The sequence below is a fragment of the Panulirus ornatus genome, chromosome 13 (assembly GCF_036320965.1).
Source record: "Panulirus ornatus isolate Po-2019 chromosome 13, ASM3632096v1, whole genome shotgun sequence".
NCBI classification, from domain to species: domain Eukaryota; kingdom Metazoa; phylum Arthropoda; class Malacostraca; order Decapoda; family Palinuridae; genus Panulirus; species Panulirus ornatus.
Genome location: NC_092236.1, coordinates 49,992,658 through 50,011,235, shown reverse-complemented (window position 1 = coordinate 50,011,235; position 18,578 = coordinate 49,992,658). Strand labels below are relative to the sequence as shown.

Sequence of the window (18,578 nt, the reverse complement as noted above, 5' to 3'; positions counted from 1 at the left end):
TTATGCATCTGTTACACCTTATTATAGTTAACAAATTTTTTTTCTCTTAGATACTGAGCTGAAATTTCCACTTTTCCCCGGCTAAAAAGATTTTTTATGCAGTGTCCTTTTGCATACATACACAATACAAAAATTCATAAATGCACTTATAAACACAATTTTGTTGTCATCCAGTTGACATAATCTCAGTGCACATATAGTATTTTGATACAAAACTAATTTTGATATCAAATGAAGATGAATGTTTTCAATAATTTGAATGCCAAATTATTGATTGAGAAAGGATTCAAATATTTTTTTTTTCAAGCCCAAAGTCCAGTATGCCACAAAATTCACCCTTTTTAACATTGAAAGACAACTCTAAGTAGGATTATTTGTCTTGGACAGAGCATGCCTTCTGTACCCTTTTATATTATGTAGTATGAATGTTTTAGTTTGTGGTATAAAGTCCTGAGCTAATGAATGTTTTGGTCTGTAACCTCATTTGCAAAATGTCATTTTCATATTTGCTTTTGTAACCTCACTTGCAAGACATCATTCATATTTGCTTCCGTAACCTTATTTGCAAAATGTCATTTTCACGTGTGCTTCATTATAGCCTCCAACATATGAAGTTCCTTCGCATTTAAATAGAACTGTGAAGTGCGGTTTTATTCAAGACTTTATACTGTTATAGAGTTCAAAAATGTTCATTTCACTTATATTAAAGAGAATGCATTATAATGTTGATGTTAGTTTTATTGTAGACCTTTTATATCATTTCCCTTTTAACAGAATTTTCTGTTCTTGTATCCTCCAGGTAATTGCAGAACTTTTAAATACACTATTGTACATCAGTTTTTTATTTTGATTGTTGCTTTCAACAACACAGCATGAAGCCAGGTTGAGGATTCACTAACATTAATGTCTCTGCATTTAACTCTTTCCTAAACCTATTGTACTGTTAGGCTTGAATTCCATAACAATTTTGGATGTCTTGAAATGAGAGGTTTCTACCTTGGTCTTGATATAATTTTTCAATCATACACTTTGCAGAAATTCTTATGTGGTATGCCATCAACATGATTGTCATAGTTTCAACATGTTTCTATAATATATTGCATGTAAATATTACCTGTGGTCAGTGGAAGATTATAACCATGAATTGGAAAATGTAACTCGGTATTTTATTTTACTAGAATAATTACCAAAATCACATATGTTTTAAGTGTTGTACTTAATGCTTTTGAAGGACTTCATCAGGTTTAAGAATTGATTTTATCAAGTAAGGGTAGTAAATATATTTCCATGGGGCAATTATGTGTGGTCCCTTATCCATAAACTATCTATTGTTGTCGAGTAGCATATTTTGTTCGCTTCACTTTTCACTTTGGTAGTAGCCTCTGGAATGAAAGATAAAGTACAGTTAGACTAATGATATATAAAAGGAATTTTAACTTCCTGAGAGTATTTTTCTGTGCCTCTTTGAAATGACTCAAAGATAGAAGTGCTCTAAAGCCCTCAATTTAGGATAGTTTTGATGCTTTGTTATATCGAAAGTATTCCTATTAGGAATTTTATGTATTACTAGAGTAGCTTCAGCTACTACTAATGACCATGCACCAGAAATTGCTTTTAATCACATGTTATTGATACATAACAACAAATTATGCCAGGTGACATCCCTAAACTCTCAGAAGCATGTATGGAAGAGTAACATATTTTGTTCGCTTTACTTTTCACTTTGGTAGTAGCTTCTGGAATGAAAGATAAAGTACAGTTAGACTAATGATATATAAAAGGAATTTTAACTTCCTGAGAGTATTTTTCTTTGCCTCTTTGAAATGACTCAAAGATAGAAGTGCTCTAAAGCCCTCAATTTAGGATAGTTTTGATGCTTTGTTATATCGAAAGAATTCCTATTATGAATTTTATGTATTTACTAGAGTAGCCTCCACTACTACTACTAATGACCATGCACCAGAAATTGCTTTTAATCACATGTTATTGATACGTAACAACAAATTATGCCAGGTGACATCCCTAAACTCTCAGAAGCATTTATGGAAGAGTAACATTAATGTGAAAGTACAGAGCATGGCATTACCACTTTTACACAGTATAGACTCAGAAAAGTGCCTCTTGGTATCAAAACTAAGTATTCGAGCTCAGCATTGATCTAAAGATCTGATTACTTGCTTATATAGATAAACATTATGCACAGGGTGATCATCTGCTCAGCTTTGTTAGTTAGCTTGTCAGTCTGGTATCATGGAGATGATATATGATAACTAGAAAGAAATTGATTAACAGCGATAAAAGAATGAGGACCTCACATTACAAACTAAAAACTTAAAGCTCGAGAAATTGGATGGTTCAGTAATATCTTACAAATTTGGGTACTTTGAATGCTAAACTCCTCATAACTTGGAAATTTTGAAACTCATTGGTGTGTGGGGTACAGCAGAGGAAGAGGATACTTTTCCAGGTGATCAAGATATTGTTGAGGGAATTATGTTGCTTCAGTGCACTTGTTCATTGTGAGGGATTATATGCATATTGATCAACACTCATAACTAGACATCTGGTTGACTAGAGGGATTCCCATCTGCCCTTCCAATCATATCACATATTTCAATATTTCCATGAAATCATTGTAAACAAAACAAAAAAAAGTTGTATAGATACCAGTGAGTTGGCCTGGTCTAGTCCTAAGTAAGTGGGCCAAGGGTAAGTGGTTGACACACCTGACAGTCCTGAATAGGAAGGGAGGACACGAAGCTGTTGTTTCTTTCCAGTCAATTACCAGTTTTACACTGAAGTGGTATGTCACATCTTTTCAAAATCTTTTCTTGTATAGCTTCTTGTCATGGCCTAAGGTCACTCTGACACTGCATTTCATGATGAACTTTCACTGTCTGCATTACCTACTGGTTGAGAAACTTGGAAGCCTTAATTAGATCAGTCCTTTTCTTCTCTTCTCTTCCATGGTAAGCAAATGTATAGAACACAGCCTGTCTTTATAGTTCATCTCTCTTTGTTCAGGTACTATTTTTGTTGCCATTTTGGACTCTCTTTAATTATATTTTTGCTTATTCAAATGTGGTGATTAGACTTCAGAATCATAATCCAATTTTGATGTACTATATGTTGTTGAAAATATACCAAACATTTTCTGTATCCATACATTTGAATGCACTTTGCTCAGACTTGGATTTGATTTCATCAGCTGTTAGCAGACCTACTTTTGAGTTTTCCCATGTTCCCCTGTAAACTGAAGTAATCATCATTATTCTTTACTTCTTTCATGACCTTTGCATCACCCAAAAACATGTTCAAGTGAGAGTACACACCAACAAAGTCATTTACATATAACAAGAATGGCAGTGGGCTCAAAATGGAACCCTGCAGCACACCACTGATGAACCCAGTCCATTTCGAGAATGCTTCTCTAACCTGTGTTTTTTTGCTTCCTTCCACTAAGGTATTCTTATATCCAGTTAAGGAGTATACCCCCTTATTCCTGCTAGTAGATCTAGCCTCTTATTTAACCTCAAACTTAATACAGATCTAGCCTCTTATTTAACCTCAAACATAATACAGCTTTAGCCTCTAACCACAAAAGCTTCCTGGCAGCACAAGAATCCATAGTGTACCTACCTATCTCTTTGATCCAACACAGTTTGCTCTGCCATAAAAGTCAGAGAGATTTGTAATGCATGGCTTCCTTTCCATGAATCTGTATCATCTCCATTTAGGTAGTTTCCCCTTTGCAAGTAGTCATTGATTTGCTTTCTCATACATCTTTTCCAATGCCTTACAGTCCACATTTAGTAGGGAAACTGATGTGTAATTCAGCACAATTTCTGGTGACTTTTATTTCCAAGCACAGTATTTTCCCCCTTCCAAACCGTGGAACTATGCCTTCGTCTAGTGTTTGGCTGAACAATATTTGAGGTGTTCTAACTGTGTCTTTTGCTCATTCTTACAGCACATATGGAGAGACTTCATTTGGAGTCTGGTTTTGTTGTTTTGACTTTTCTGTCAGTTTCAATATGTTCCAAGATTTCTTCCCCAACCCATCTTGATAATGTTAGGGCATTAGCATTCTCCATTGTGAAAATGATTTTATTTAACTTACCATTCAGTTCCTCACATAATTTTTTATTGCTCTGAATAGCTTTTTGCCAAGCATCCCTTGGCCTGATTAGTTACTTATCAGCCAGTGATTTATTCCAGAACTAATGGAAAAGTTTGAGATTGTCTTTTGCTTGTAGTACAATATTTTTTTCATAGTTTTTCTGCTCCTCACTCCATATCTTGCATTTTTTGCTCTTTTGTATGTTGTGTTTGTGCAGTTACGTATTTGTATTGTATAGGAAGGTAGTTTTACACTCTCTACTATCATACACCTTTTCAAACTAATTTATCTTCTTTCCATGTACTATCTCCTTGTTCACTCTGAATTATTTGTCCACTACTCTTATACTGTAAAAGTACTTCTTTACATCCTTTCTAGCAAGTTTCTTTGTTGATTTTATCTTATGCTTTCTGGTTCTATCCTTGCATCTTTCAAAGAACTGTACAATATTTATATCATGAAGTTGATATAAAAGGTTGTGATTTGGTCACCAGATGCCTCTGCTTTTCCATTGTGAGCAAATTCATATCCCCTAGACTTTCCCTGTAACTCAGCTTTTTTAAATCTGGCTCCATCTTTGTTGCCTTCATCTGAACCTTCTCAGTTAGTTCTGTTGTTTCTTTAGGTATGATGACTAAACTTAAGAAGCATATTGTGTTTTTGACCTATTGTAGGTTTTGAACAGATTCCTGAATATTCCCTTTTCTATGTATTTGAATGTTATTCAAATTTTTGTCTGCAGACAGTTTTTGAGTACTTTTCAGCTAATGTGGGACTGGTGACAGGTGAGGGATGTCAGTTCCTGAGTCTCTCTCGTACAGATTCCTGCAGTTTATTTCCTGCCAGATAATAATGGTATTAAGGGCTTCTTCAGTATAACCCATCCTCAGCACTTTATTCAGATCGAATTTCATCATCTTTTTCCCAGGCCAACTTAAGAATCTGTCAAGATCCCCTTGTGAGTTTATGCTTTTCATTTCCCTCATGTCCTTGCATCATTTGCTGACATATCCAAGTAGGAGTTCATACCTTATGGCAGGTCATTTTCAGTATCATACTGTTAGTATCATCCAGCTGATCTAGAAGCTTGAAAGCTGTTATTCGGTCCCCACCTCTTTCTTCTTGCCTCCATGGTGAACAGCTTTGTAGCCTTCAAGCCTGTTCCAGTTTTGGTCTGTCTTATGCAATGAATGATTAAACAAACATATCCTTATCCAGTGTAAGAAAGTAAACTCTAGATTGAAATGGGTAAAACTGAAAGTTGATGGAGAGAGATGGGTGATTATTGGTGCATATGCATCTGGGCATGAGAAGAAAGATCATGAGAGGCAAGTGTATTGGGAGCAGCTGAGTGAGTGTGTTAGTAGCTTTGATGCACGAGACCGGGTTATAGTGATGGGTGATTTGAATGCAAAGGTGAGTAATGTGGCAGTTGAGGGTGTACATGGGGTGTTCAGTGTTATAAATGGAAATGGTGAAGAGCTTGTAGATTTATGTGCTGAAAAAGGACTGGTGATTGGGAAAACTTGGCTTAAAAAGAGAGATATACATAAGTATACATATGTAAGTAGGAGAGATGGCCAGAGAGCGTTATTGGATTACATGTTAATTGATAGGCGTGCGAAAGAGAGACTTTTGGATGTTAATGTGCTGAGAGGTGCAACTGGAGGGATGTCTGATCGTTATCTTGTGGAGGCGAAGGTGAAGATTTGTAGAGGTTTTCAGAAAAGAATAGAGAATGTTGGGGTGAAGAGAGTGGTGAGAGTAAGTGAGCTTGGGAAGGAGACTTGTGTGAGGAAATACCAGGAGAGACTGAGTACAGAATGGAAAAGGGTGAGAACAAAGGAGGTAAGGGGAGTGGGGGAGGAATGGGATGTATTTAGGGAAGCAGTGATGGCTTGCGCAAAAGATGCTTGTGGCATGAGAAGCGTGGGAGGTGGGCAGATTAGAAAGGGTAGTGAGTGGTGGGATGAAAAAGTAAGATTATTAGTGAAAGAGAAGAGAGAGGCATTTGGACGATTTTTGCAAGGAAATAATGCAAATGAGTGGGAGATGTATAAAAGAAAGAGGCAGGAGGTCAAGAGAAAGGTGCAAGAGGTGAAAAAGAGGGCAAATGAGAGTTGGGGTGAGAGAGTATCATTAGATTTTAGGGAGAATGAAAAGATGTTTTAGAAGGAGGTAAATAAAGTGCATAGGACAAGGGAACAAATGGAAACAGTGTAGGAGGCTAATGGGGAGGTGATAACAAGTAGTGGTGATGTGAGAAGGAGATGGAGTGAGTATTTTGAAGGTTTATTGAATGTGTTTGATGATAGAGTGGCAGATATAGGGTGTTTTGGTCGAGGTGGTGTGCAAAGTGAGAGGGTTAGGGAGAATGATTTGGTAAACAGAGAAGAGGTAGTAAAAGCTTTACGGAAGATGAAAGCCGGTAAGGCAGCGGGTTTGGGTGGTATTGCAGTGGAATTTATTAAAAAAGGGGGTACTGTATTGTTGACTGGTTGGTGAGGTTATTTGATGTATGTATGACTCATGGTGAGGTGCCTGAGGATTGGCGGAATGCTTGCATAGTGCCATTGAACAAAGGCAAAGGGGATAAAAGTGAGTGCTCAAATTACAGAGGTATAAGTTTGTTGAGTATTTCCAGGAAATTATATGGAAGGGTATTGATTGAGAGGGTGAAAGCATGTACAGAGCATCAGATTGGGGAAGAGTAGTGTGGTTTCAGAAGTGGTAGAGGATGTGTGGATCAGGAGTTTGCTTTGAAGAATGTATGTGAGAAATACTTGGAAAAGCAAGTGGATTTGTATGTAGCATTTATGGATCTGGAGAAGGCATATGATAGAGTTGATAGAGATGCTCTGTGGAAGGTATTAAGAATATATGTGTGGGAGGCAAGTTGGTAGAAGCAGTGAAAAGATTTTATCGAGGATTTGAGGCATGTGTACGTGTAGGAAGAGAGGAAAGTGATTGGTTCTCAGTGAATGTAGGTTTGCGGCATGGGTGTGTGATGTCTCCATGGTTGTTTAATTTGTTTATGAATGGGGTTGTTAGGGAGGTGAATGCAAGAGTTTTGGGAAGAGGGGCAAGTATGCAGTCTGTTGTGGATGAGAGAGCTTGGGAAGTGAGTCAGTTGTTGTTCGCTGATGATACAGCGCTGGTGGCTGATTCATGTGAGAAACTGCCGCAGAAGCTGGTGACTGAGTTTGGTAAAGTGTGTGAAAGAAGAAAGCGGAGAGTAAATGTGAATAAGAGCAAGGTTATTAGGTACAGTAGGTTTGAGGAACAAGTCAATTGGGAGGTAAATCTGAATGGAGAAAAGCTGGAGGAAGTGAAGTGTTTTAGATATCTGGGAGTAGATTTGGCAGCAGATGAAGCCATGGAAGCAGAAGTGAATCATAGGGGAGGGGAGGGGCCAAAAGTTCTGGGAGCGTTGAAGAATGGGTGGAAGTCGAGAACATTATCTCGGAAAGCAAAAATTGGTATGTTTGAAGGAATAGTGGTTCCAACAATGTTATATGGTTGCAAGGCGTGGGCTGTGGATAGAGTTGTGCATAGGAGGGTGGATGTGCTAGAAATGGGATGTTTGAGGACAGTATGTGGTGTGAGGTGGTTTGATCGAATAAGTAATAATAGGGTAAGAGAGATGTGTGGTAATAAAAAGAGTGTGGTTGAGAGAGCAGAAGAGGGTGTTTTGAAATGGTTCGGTCACATGGAGAGACTGAGTGAGGAAAGATTGACCAAGAGGATATATGTGTCAGAGGTGGAAGGAACTAGGAGAAGTGGGAGACCAAATTGGAGGTGGAAAGATGGAGTGAAAAAGATTTTGAGTGATCAGGGCCTGAACATGCAGGAGGGTGAAAGGCATGCAAGGAATAGAGTGAATTGGAACGATGTTGTATACCGGGGTCGACATGCTGTCAATGGATTGAACCAGGGCATGTGAAGCGTCTGGGGTAAACCATCGAAAGTTCTGTGGGGCCTGGATGTGGAAAAGGAGCTGTGGTTTCGGTGCATTATTACATGACAGCTAGAGACTGAGTGTGAACGAATGTTGCTTTTGTTTGTTGTCTTTTCCTAGCACTGCCTCGCGCACATGAGGGGGAGGGGGTTGTAATTTCATGTGTGGCGGGGTGGCGATGGGAATGACTAATGGCAGACAGTATGAATTATGTACATGTGTATATATGTGTATGTCTGTGTGTATATATATATGTATACATTGAGATGTATAGGTATGTGTATTTGCGTGTGTGGACGTGTATGTGTATGCATGTGTATGTGGGTGGGTTGGGCCATTCTTTCATCTGTTTCCTTGCGCTACCTCGCTAACGCGGGAGACAGCGACAAAGCAAAATAAATAAATAAAAATGTAAATAAATAAATAGATATATATCCTTATCCATATAATTAATGTAATTCTTGTGTTTGCCAGCAGACCGTTGGCCTCCTACAATTCACCTGGTGTGTAGTTATGGTAACAGATTCAGCAAGACTTCAACTCGCAGTTCTAATACACACAAATTCTTGTAATTTATTTCTCATTAGATAATAACCACACTGAGGCCTTCTCTCTCTGTTTGTCCCATTCTCATAATCTTGAACTTGGATTGAATCTCATCAATTTATCTGACCAACCTTGGATGTTGTCCTGGTCCCTGTGTAGGCTGATGAAATTGTAGTTCCTTATTTCCTTCATGACCTTTGCATCAGTTGTAAACATATCTAGGTATGATTCCTGTTAGTCAGGCAAGTTGTTTATACACCCCATAAATAGCAGCAGGCCTAGGACCAGCCTGTACAGCATGCCCCTTATGAAATGTGCCTATTTTGAGAATGCGAATCTTACCTACATCCTTTGCTCCAGTCCACTAAAGTAATCTTTTTGTTCTGTGAAGAAGCCCACCCTTTACTCCTGCCTGTAGCTCTGGTTTTTGTATCAACCTCTAGTAGGGTCTAGTGTCATAGGCTTTTCTGGCAGCTCAAGAACATAGTCTTCCCATGGAGCTTACCTTTTATAAAAGTCTAGAAGATTACTATACCTTGTTTCCCTGAAAATGTGTTGCCCCCCATTAGAAAGTTTCTCCTTTGCAAATAGGCATTCATTGGCTTTTTGAATATTTGTGTGATTACCTATTTGTAATGTACGGAGAAAAGTTTTACGCTCGTCAAGCCCCTTCTCTTGAACATTCTCTGTTATCATACAACATAAATTTATGTGCCACAACTTTAGGAGATTAGATGTTTTAAATGAGCAAAAATGAGCCAATCATGAGGCTACTGAAAAATTTGGTATTGTTATTTCTTTGGCCATTGAATATAACTAACATTTTGAGGTTATGGAAAGGCACAAGATTGTCACACTAAATGCCACAGCATTTATTATAGACCTATTACACATATAAAGCACTAACACTGCACTCATAATGTGCAAGGCAAGCACAGTGTAATGATCAGAGGGCTTTTTAGAATGCCTATAGATGGAAATTCATGAAGCACAGGAGTGTCATAAATGGCAATGTCTTGGTTGCTAAAGGGAATAGAGAAGTCAGGCACAAGGTATCATAACAGAGTAAGTGTTAGTTACTCCTATAATTTGGTTATGTGATTAATGATAATGTCAAACTTTAGGTCATAAAAATAAAGTATTAGCTAGTTTCTTTAAAGGTTTGGTTGTAAATGATAAAATCAACCATGAGGCTACATACAGCAGTGACGTATGCACTAGAGCTACAATGTGATGGTTTGGTTTTGATACAGGCTAGAAACAAGACTTGATTTTAAAGTACTGACTGTGTGGATTAGTGCATGGAGTCATTCAAAAATCATAATGCTATATTTTTATTAAAGATATTCAAGATATGTTACAGACAGTGTTAAAAAGATTTTGGTGTCTCCCACTGACCTAATTCCTGTCTTCGTTAACTATGGCACTGATTTTGGTCATTGAATTAGTAGCTGCTTCTATGCTTTTCGTATAAATCTGTTCTTGTATTTGTATATGATTTAAAACTTCAGCTACATGTTAGTTTAGTGTTATATTTTTTTTATAATGTGTTGGGATGGATTTTACAAACTAAAAATTTTCACATGGTGTATAAGTTTGGCATCTTTAACATACTGAGAATCATTTCTTTTGATTGATGCTTTTGAAATGCATTCTATTATAATTGTGATTTTTAATCTAGTATCTTTTTTTTAATTATATCTAAATCAGTATTTCTTTATTATTTTTGTTCTTATTGTCCAGTGCATGCCAAAATGAAGGAGCAAATAAAGTTTGTTTTTTCATGCAATTTTAGCATGACTGGTTTCCCATTTTGCATTAGTCTGCCTCTGCCAGTGATTTATGATGTTGCTAGAAATAGCACAGTTTCTTTGTAAATTTTCTATTACTCATCCGTTTCAAAATTAAGTGGTCCAAAAGCTTTTGAAAACTTGTACGCTGCTTTGGCTGGAATGATGGGTACCAAAACAAACAAAATTCAGTATTTTGTTATATCACAAGTGAAAAGTCAACTGTGACAAGTACAGTCTCATCAAAACACTTCTCACACCAAAGCAGTCTACATTTTCTTGTTATGGTAAATAGTGCAGCCTTACTCTGCAGGAACCTTTAGAAGGGTCCTGGGTAACACTAGGACTCTTTCATATACATTGGTCGTGGGTTAATTATAGATAATGAAATAATATATATTTATTTATACATTTTATTACACTTTGTCGCTGTCGCCCACGTTAGCGAGGTAGTGTAAGGAAACAGATGAAAGAATGGCCCAACCCACCCACATACACATGTATATACATAAACACCCACACACGCACATATACATACCTATACATTTCAATGTATACATACATATACATACACAAATGTACATAATTATACTTGCTGCCTTCATCCATTCCTGTCACCACCCTGCCATACATGAAATAGATTCCCCCCTCCCCACACGCACACATGAGGTAGCGCTAGGAGAACACAACAAAGGCCACATTCATTCACACTCAGTCTCTAGCTGTCATGTGTAATGCACTGAAACCACAGCTCCCTTTCCACATCCAGGCCCCAGAAAACTTTCCATGGTTTACCCTAGATGCTTCACATGCCCTGGTTCAATCCATTGACAGTAAATTGACCTCGGTATACCACATCGTTCCAATTCACTCTATTCCTTGCACGCCTTTCACCCTCCTGTATGTTCAGGCCCCAATCACTCAAAATCTTTTTCACTCCATCCTTCCACCTCCAATTAGGTCTCCCACTTCTCCTCGTTCCCTCTACCTCTGACACATATATCCTCTTTGTCAGTCTTTCCTCTCATTCTCTACATGTGACCAGACCATTTCATCACACTGTCATTTTCTCTCTCAACCACACTCTTTATATTACCATACATCTCTCTTACCGTTTCATTACTTACTCAAGCCAACCACCTCACAACATATTTTCCTCAAACATTTCATTTCCAACGCATCCATCCTCCTCCGCACAAACCCCCATGCCTCTCAACCTTATAACATTGTTGGAACCATTATTCCTTCAAACATACCCATTTTTGCTCTCCGAGATAATGATCTCGCCTTCCACATATTCTTCAACACTCCCAGAACCTTCACCCCCTCCCCCACCCAGTGACTGACTTCAGCTTCCATGGTTCCATCTCCTGCTAAATCCACTCCCAGACATCTAAAACACTTCATTTCCTCCAGTTTTTCTCCATTTAAACTTACCTCCCAATTAACTTGTCCCTCAACGCTACTGAACCTAACAACCTTGCTCTTATTCACATTTGCTCTCAGCTTTCTTCTTTCATACCCTTTATAAAACTCGGTTACCAGCTTCTGCTGTTTCTCACAAGAATCAGCCATCAGCACTGTATCATCAGCAAACAACAACTGACGCATTTTCCAAGCCCTCTCATCCTCAAGAGACTGCATACTTGCCCCTCTTTCCAAAACTCTTGCATTCAGGGATATATATATATACTTGGGGATTAGGGAAAAAAAATACTTCCCATGTATTCCCTGTGTGTCATAAAAGGAGATTAAAAGGATAGGGAGCGTGGGGCTGGAAGTCCTCCCCTCCCATTTTAAATTTTCTAAAAGAAGGAACAGAGAAGTGGGCCAATTGAGGATATTCCCTCAAAGCCTCAGTTCTTTGACCTTGGAGAAAAACTGGAGGAAGTGAAGTGTTTTAGATATCTGGGAGTGGATTTGGCAGCGGATGGAACCATGGAAGCAGAAGTGAATCATAGGGTGGGGGAGGGGGCGAAAGTTCTGGGAGCGTTGAAGAATGTGTGGAAGTCAAGAACATCATCTCGGAAAGCAAAAATGGGTATATTTGCAGGAATGGTGGTTCCAACAATGTTATATGGTTGCGAGGCGTGGGCTATAGATAGAGTTGTGCGCAGGAGGGTGGATGTGCTGGAAATGAGATGCTTGAGGACAATATGTGGTGTGAGGTGGTTTGATCAAGTAAGTAATAATACGGTAAGAGAGATGTGTGGTTATAAAAAGAGTGTGGTTGAGAGAGCAGAAAAGGGTGTTTTGAAATGGTTTGGTCACATGGAGAGAATGAGTGAGGAAAGATTGACCAAGAGGATATATGTGTCAGAGGTGGAGAGAACGAGGAGAAGTGGGAGACCAGATTGGAGGTGGAAAGATGGAGTGAAAAAGATTTTGAGTGATCAGGGCCTGAACATGCAGGAGGGTGAAAGGCGTGCAAGGAATAGAGTGAATTGGAATGATGTGGTATACCAGGGTCGACGTGCTGTCAATGGATTGAACCAGGGCATGTGAAGTGTCTGGGGTAAACCATGGAAAGTTCTGTGGGGCCTGGATGTGGAAAGGGAGCTGTGGTTTCAGTGAATTATACATGACAGCTAGAGACTGAGTGTGAACGAATGTGACCTTTGTTGTCTTTAACTAGCGCTACCTCGTGCACATACGGGGATAGGGGGTTGTCATTTCATGTGTGGCGGGGTGGCGATGGAAATTAATAAAGGCAGACAGTATGAATTATGTACATGTGTGTATATGTATATATCTGTGTGTGTGTATATATGTATACATTGAGATGTATAGGTATGTATATATGCGTGTGTGGATGTGTATGTATATACATGTGTATGTGGGTGGGTTGGGCCATTCTTTCATCTGTTTCCTTGCGCTACCTCACTAAGCGGGAGACAGCAACAAAGCAAAATAAATTAATATATATTCACATATATATATATATATATATATATATATATATATATATATATATATATATATATATATATATATATATATATTCACATTTACTCTCAGCTTTCTTCTTTCACACACTTTACCAAACTCATTCACCAGCTTCTGCAGTTTCTCACTCGAATCAGCCACCAGCACTGTATCATCAGTGAACAACAACTGACTCACTTCCCAAGCCCTCTCATCTACAACAGACTGCATACTTGCCCCTCTCTCCAAAACTCTTGCATTCACCTCTAACAACCCCATCCATAAACAAATTAAACAACCATGGAGACATCATGAACCCCTGCCGCAAACCGACATTCACTGGGAACCAATCACTTTCCTCTATTCCTACTCGTACACATGCCTTACTTCCCCAATAAAAACTTTTCAATTCTTCTAGCAACTTACCTCCCACACCATATACTCTTAATACCTTCCACAGAGCATCTCTGTCAACTCTTTCATATGCCTTCTCCAGATCCTTGAATGCTACATACAAATCCATATGTTTTTCTAACTATTTCTCACATACATTCTTCAAAGCAAACACCTGATCCACACATCCTCTACCACTTCTGAAACCACATTGCTCTTCCCCAATCTTATGCTCTGTACATGCCTTCACCCTCTTGATCAATACCCTCCCATATAATTTCCCAGGGATACTCAACAAACTTATACCTCTGTACTGTGAACACTCACCTTTATCCCCTTTGCCTTTGTATAGTGGCACAATGCATGCATTCCGCCAATCCTGAGGTACTTCACCATAAGCCATACATACATTGAATATCCTCACCAACCAGTCAACAACACAGTCACCCCCCCTTTTTTAATAAATTCCACTGCAATACCATCCAAACCCGCCAAATAAGTCAATGGGGAGGTAAGTTTGAATGGAGGAAAACTGGAGAAAGTGAAGAGTTTCAGATATCTGGGAGTGGATTTGGCAGTGTATGGAACCATGTAAGCGAAAGTGAGTCACAGGGTAGGGGAGGAGGCAAAGGTTCTGGGAATGTTGATGAATGTGTGGAGGGCAACAGTGTTATCTCAGAGAGCAAAAATGGGTATGTTTGAAGGAATAGTGGTTCCAACAATGTTAAGTGGTTGCGAGGCTTGGGCTATAGAGAGCGATGTGTGGAGGAGGGTGGATGTGTTGGAAGTGAGATGTTTGAGGACAATATGTGGTGAGAGGTGGTTTGATTGAGTAAGTAATGAAAGGGTAAGAGAGATGCGTGGTAATAAAAAGAGTATAGAGCAGAAGAGGGTGTATTGAAATGGTTTGGTCACATGGAGAGAATGAGTGAGAAAAGATTGACCAAGACGATATATGTGTCAGAGGTGCAGGGAACGAGGAGAAATGGGAGACCAAATTGGAGGTAGAAAGATGGAGTGGAAAAGATTTTGAGTGATCGGGGCCTGAACATGGAGGAGGGTGAAAGGCATGCAAGGAATAGAGTGAATTGGAACGATGTGGTGTCCCGGGGTCGCTGTGCTGTCAATGGATTGAACCAGGGCATGTGAAGCATCTGTGGTAAACCATGGAAAGTTCTGTGGGGCCTGGACGTGGAAAGGTAGCTGTGGTTTCGGTGCATTATTACATGACAGCTAGAGACTGAGTGTGAACGAATGTGGCCTTTATTGTCTTCTCCTAGCGCTACCTCGGGCACATGAGGGGGGAGGGAGGTTATTTCATGTGTGGCGGGGTGGCAGTGGGAATGAATTAAGGCAGACTATGAATTATGTACATGTGTATATATGTATATGTCTGTGTGTATATATATGTATACATTGAGATGTATAGGTATGTATATTTGCGTGTGTGACGTGTATGTGTATACATGTGTATGTGGGTGGGTTGGGCCATTCTTTCATCTGTTTCCTTGCGCTACCTTGCTAATGCGGGAGACAGTGACAAAGCAAAATAGAAAAAATAAAAAATATATATATATATATATATATATGAGAGTTGGGGTGAGAGAGTACCATTAAATTTTAGGGAGAATAAAAAGATGTTCTGGAAAGAGGTAAATAAAGTGCGTAAGACAAGGGAGCAAATGGGAACTTCAGTGAAGGGCGCAAATGGGGAGGTGATAACAAGAAGTGGTGATGTGAGAAGGAGATGGAGTGAGTATTTTGAAGGTTTGTTGAATGTGTTTGATGATAGAGTGGCAGATATAGGGTGTTTTGGTCGAGGTGGTGTGCAAAGTGAGAGGGTTAGGGAAAATGATTTGGTAAACAGAGACGAGGTAGTAAAAGCTTTGCGGAAGATGAAAGCCGGCAAGGCAGCAGGTTTGGATGGTATTGCAGTGGAATTTATTAAAAAAGGGGGTGACTGTATTGTTGATTGGTTGGTAAGGTTATTTAATGTATGTATGACTCATGGTGAGGTGCCTGAGGATTGGCGGAGTGCGTGCATAGTGCCATTGTACAAAGGCAAAGGGGATAAGAGTGAGTACTCAAATTACAGAGGTATAAGTTTGTTGAGTATTCCTGGTAAATTATATGGGAGGGTATTGATTGAGAGGATGAAGGCATGTACAGAGCATCAGATTGTGGAAGAGCAGTGTGGTTTCAGAAGTGGTAGAGGATGTTTGGATCAGGTGTTTGCTTTGAAGAATGTATGTGAGAAATACTTAGAAAAGCAAATGGATTTGTATGTAGCATTTATGGATCTGGAGAAGGCATATGATAGAGTTGATAGAGATGCTCTGTGGAAGGTATTAAGAATATATGGTGTGGGAGGCAAGTTGTTAGAAGCGGTGAAAAGTTTTTATCGAGGATGTAAGGCATGTGTATGTGTAGGAAGAGAGGAAAGTGATTGGTTCTCAGTGAATGTAGGTTTGCGGCAGGGGTGTGTGATGTCTCCATGGTTGTTTAATTTATTTATGGATGGGGTTGTTAGGGAGGTGAATGCAAGAGTTTTGGAAAGAGGGGCAAGTATGAAGTCTGTTGTGGATGAGAGAGCTTGGGAAGTGAGTCAGTTGTTGTTCGCTGATGATACAGCGCTGTTGGCTGATTCATGTGAGAAACTGCAGAAGCTGGTGACTGAGTTTGGTAAAGTGTGTGAAAGAAGAAAGTTAAGAGTAAATGTGAATAAGAGCAAGGTTATTAGGGTCAAGTCAATTGGGAGGTAAGTTTGAATGGAGAAAAACTGGAGGAAGTGAAGTGTTTTAGATATCTGGGAGTGGATCTGGCAGTGGATGGAACGTTCCCATGGAAGTGGAAGTGAATCATAGGGTGGGGGAGGAGGCGAAAAATCCTGGGAGCCTTGAAGAATGTGTGGAAGTCGAGAACATTATCTCGGAAAGCAAAAATGGGTATGTTTGAAGGAATAGTGGTTCCAACAATGTTGTATGGTTGCGAGGTGTGGGCTATGGATAGAGTTGTGCGCACGAGGGTGGATGTGCTGGAAATGAGATGTTTGAGGACAATGTGTGGTGTGAGGTGGTTTGATCGAGTAAATAATGTAAGGGTAAGAGAGATGTGTGGAAATATAAAGAGCGTGGTGAGAGAGCAGAAGAGGGTGTTTTGAAATGGTTTGGGCACATGGAGAGAATGAGTGAGGAAAGATTGACCAAGAGGATATATGTGTCGGAGGTGGAGGGAACGAGGAGAAGTGGGAGACCAAATTGGAGGTGGAAAGATGGAGTGAAAAAGATTTTGTGTGATCAGGGCCTGAACATGCAGGAGGGTGAAAGGCGGGCAATGATACTCTCTCACCCCAACTCTCATTTGCCCTCTTTTTCACCTCTTGCACCTTTCTCTTGACCTCCTGTCTCTTTCTTTTATACATCTCCCACTCAATTGCATTTTTTCCCTGCAAAAATCGTCCAAATGCCTCTCTCTTCTCTTTCACTAATAATCTTACTTCTTCATCCCACCACTCACTACCCTTTCTAATCAACCCAGACCGTATGAATTATGCACATGTGTATATATGTATATGTCTGTGTGTGTATATATATGTGTACATTGAGATTTATAGGTATGTATATTTGCGTGTGTGGACGTGTATGTATATACATGTGTATGGGGGTGGGTTGGGCCATTTCTTTCGTCTCTTTCCATGCGCTACCTCGCAAACGCGGGAGACAGCAACAAAGCAAAATAAATAATATAAATATATATATATATATATATATATATATATATTTCATACTATTCGCCACTTCCCGCATTAGCGAGGTAGCGTTAAGAACTGAGGACTGGGCCTTTGAGGGAATATCATCACCTGGCCCCCTTCTCTGTTGCTTCTTTTGGAGAAAACAAAAAAAAAAAAAAAAATGAGAGGGGAGGATTTCCAGCCCCCCACTCCCTTCCCTTTTAGTCGCCTTCTACAACACACAGGGAATACGTGGGAAGTATTCTTTCTCCCCTATCCCCAGGGAAATATATATATATATATATATATATATATATATATATATATATATATATATATATATATATATATATAGAGTGAATTGGATCGATGTGGTATACCGGGGTTGACATGCGTCTGGGGTAAACCATGGAAAGCTGTGTAGGTATGTATATTTGCGTGTGTGGACGTGTATGTATATACATTTGTATGGGGGTGGGTTGGGCCATTTCTTTCATCTGTTTCTTTGCGCTACCTCGCAAACGCGGGAGACAGCGACAAAGTAAAATAAATATGATAAAATATATATATACATATATATATTTCTAGGGACAGGGGAGAAAGAATACTTCCCACGTATTCCCTGTGTGTCGTAGAAGGCGACTAAAAGGGAAGGGAGCGGGGGGCTGGAAATCCTCCCCTCTCGTTTTTTTTTAATTTTCCAAAAGAAGGAACAGAGAAGGGGGCCAGGTGAGGATATTCCCTCAAAGGCCCAGTCCTCTGTTCTTAACGCTACCTCGCTATCGCGGGAAATGGCGAATAGTATGAAAAAAAAATATATATATATATATATATATATATATATATATATATATATATATATATATATATATATATATATATATATATATATTAAATTACCCCAGGACCAATTTCTGTGAAAAGGTCCTAGTGTTACCCAGAACTTTACTAAAGGCTCCTGCATCCCAAGGCTGTGCTGCTTCCAGTAGCAGGAAAATGTAGACTTTTTGGAGCATGAGCTCTTTGACAAGACTGTACTCCCAGTGATACAGCCTCTACAAAGGTGACTTTTCATTTGCAGTGTAATCTCAAGCAGGTGAAGTCCAGTTACACCAA

At 39.3% G+C, this 18,578-nt stretch overlaps 1 protein-coding gene across 19 annotated transcripts in view; it reads left to right on the top strand.

Moving 5' to 3' along the window:
- Positions 1–18,578, top strand: part of LOC139752858 (actin-binding LIM protein 3-like) — an 837,860-nt gene that overhangs the window by 793,012 nt on the left and 26,270 nt on the right. The gene's annotated exons all lie outside the window — the stretch shown is intronic.